The following is a 3164-nucleotide window of genomic DNA, read 5'->3' on the forward strand; positions in this document are numbered from 1 at the left end:
GTGTTGCTGACTTTGTCATCTTCCCTCCATACCATCCAATAATTCTAGCTCCACTCTAGAAGTTCTACAATCTTTCTTAACCTTAGAATTCCAGGAAAGGACTTCTGGACTGTTTTCACCCAAAGAGAGGCAATAATCACAACTCTAAATTCTAACACAGGAGACATCATTCACCCAAACAGTTTCTAAGTGAAGTCACCGGAGTAGAGAAATACTTGGTAACCTAAATCTTTAGAGCTGATGTACAGTCTGAAAACTTCAGATTTGTACTACGTTGGAGAATGGAGGGAGAGGGAAGGGGTTGTCCCAAAGTTTGGCTTGCCATTTCTCACAGCACCACAGAGCCTCAGAAAGGGAAAGAAACAAAACAGAGGACATCCCTTCTTCCTAGGATGCATTTCAATATTGTTCTAACCCTGGCAAACGCCTTTTCTCAGTCAACTGAAGAGAGCGAACAGGGGTGATGGGTGTTTCCCAACAACTTCCATTTTTTTTCTGCCTCTTGAACCTGGCCTACCTCATTTCTTCCATTTGGAACAGCTTTCATATTTCTGCTGGTTGAAAAGCTAAATCCATCAATCAATTCCCAATTCAAATACCACTTCCTTTAAGATGCCTCTTTTACTGGTTCTCAATCCACACTATATTGGTTCTGCATCTTTGTTAAGTCACCTACCATATTCTGTGTTGTATTAGTGATTCAGATGCTTGAGTTAAAGCATGCTTGCAAGAAAGTACAGCCCTTGAGGCTAGAATCTTTGCATAAATAGTTGCTCAACAAATTTTGCTTAATGTATGAACTGAAGGTTGTCAGTGACAGGTGATCCTACCTAGTTTGATAGTTAAAGAGGAAGGTAAATTTGTCCCTGCAACAGAAACTTTTATTTTGAAATCTTTGGGTGCTACAAGGCAGTGAGAATCTGTCATAGCAGATGAACTCAGGTGATTCCTTCTAATTAATATTGGAAGGAGAGGAAATGAACATTTCTAGATTGATTGGTAGGCTTCAGGCACTCTATTTTTTTCCCATTAGTTCAGACTGTGTGCCAAGCACCTTAAATATATTAATCTCACTTGACTTTGACAAGAGATCTATGTGTAAAGCTCTAGTACTCCCATTTTATAGATAAAAAATTGAGGCCCTGAGGAAGCTAAATTACATGCTAAGTCACATAATTCCATGGGCCAGGGCAACAAATGAGTCAATGTTGCCTGATTCCAAAGCACATACCCATTTGCTAAGCTATATTCTCTTCTAGGTCTGAAGGTGGTACAGTTTTGGGAGTAAAGGGTAACACCTAGCTAAACTACATGTGTCTTGTTGTTGTTAAGTGCCATCAAGTCAGTTCTGACTTATAGAGACCCTGTATAGGGTTTCTGAGGAGTGGCTAGTGAGTTGGAACTGCCGACCTTGCTGTTCAAACCGACTTTCACTGCTTTATCTCACAGTGCTACACCAGGATTCTAGGTCTGAAGGTGGTACAGTTTGGGGAGTGAAGGTAAACACCTAGCTAATGTCAAGAGCAGCATATGAACTACTGGTGCATATACTTATTTGCTGAGCTATGCTCTTTTCTATGTCTGAAGGTGGTAAAGTTTGGGGAGTGACAGTAAACATTGAGAGAGGGTAACGAGACAGTCTGTGGGTTGCCATCTAGATTAAGGATGAGGGCTAAGGATGGCAAAGTGCCCAAGTAAGCCAATTCTAATCTATGCTTGTACAACACATCTTGGGGATCTTTCCCTATGTATGCTGGATTATCATACACTGAAATCAGCTGACTTTGATCTAAGCTGAAAGACTACCCAGACTAAATTATACAACTTGACTAACTGGCATACTAGAAAGGTTTTAGAAATATTTGAATGCAAGCAAATGGTAAGTCTAGTAGGGATTTACACAGGAAATCCAGTGCTTAGAGTGCCTCAGCACTAGTTTCTCTCCTCATTCTACACTGTCAGGGAAGCTTAGAAGCTGCCTATTTCAATCTGTCTTAATGCATTAGCAGCTGCTAGCTAAATTATAACCTCTAAGAGACTGTTAGGTGAGTAGAGGAGAGTTTCTAAGCACAGAATCCAGAGCGGCAAAGCAAGCAAAGAATTCATTGGCAAGAGATGATTTACCTAATATCGGTAGATACTCCAGGCTAACTTCTGTTCAGAATAAATGTCCTTCTGCTAAAAGCTCAGCTTTTCTGCTTGTCCAGCATTCAATTCCTTCTTCAGAAATGGTTGAGAAGATTCATATTACTGGCATGCCATTTTTAACAAAGTCATGTATATTTCATGTATATATCATTATCACTGAGGATGGAACTACCCATCTAAGAATGATACAGAACCCAGAGACAGCTCTGAGTGTTTATGATTCCTCACTAGCCCATTTTCTCTGGTGTCTTACCAAAGCATGGTGAATTGCGGTCTGTTTGATAACTCTCACACTCTGATCTTGCATTCTTTAGGTCTTCTGGGTAGTAGCAATTACCCTTAAGAAGGCAGAAATACCATCTGTCTGTTAGACCCAAGTTAATGGTCCCTTAAAGCTAATGATGACAAAAGATCATGGTCTCAATCATGCCACTGACAGAATATTAAAAATAAATAAATAAAAATACTGGCCACTGACACTGGTAGATATATGCATACTGATGTTATTAACAGCACGATTCACAATAGCAAAATGATGGAGGCCATCTAAATACCTATCAATGGAAGAACAGATAAACTTTGGTGCATATACACATGGAATACTATGCAACATTGAAGAATAATAATGAATCCTTAAAACACTTCATAACATGGATGAATCTAGAGGACATTATGCTGAGTGAAATTAGTCAATCACAAAAGGACAAATATTGCCTGAGACCACTATTGTAAAAACTCAAGAAAAGATTTTCATACTAAAATAAATATTCTTTGATGATTATTGGGGGTGGAAGGTAAGGGAGAGTACTTCACTGACTAGAAGATAGACACATGTTAACTTGGGTTACGGGAAGGGCAATATGCAAGAAGGAGGAGGTTGGCAAAAGAATGATGAAAACAGGTGAAGACACAGGGAGATATGTAATAGTTAAAGGGTATAGAATAGGATTGTATCCACAAACTTGGAACAGTAATAGCCTGAATGGAAAGAAGAGTGGGATATATATATATATATA

This window comes from Chrysochloris asiatica, unplaced genomic scaffold (assembly GCF_000296735.1).
Source record: "Chrysochloris asiatica unplaced genomic scaffold, ChrAsi1.0 scaffold00030, whole genome shotgun sequence".
Taxonomy (NCBI): Eukaryota; Metazoa; Chordata; class Mammalia; order Afrosoricida; family Chrysochloridae; genus Chrysochloris; species Chrysochloris asiatica.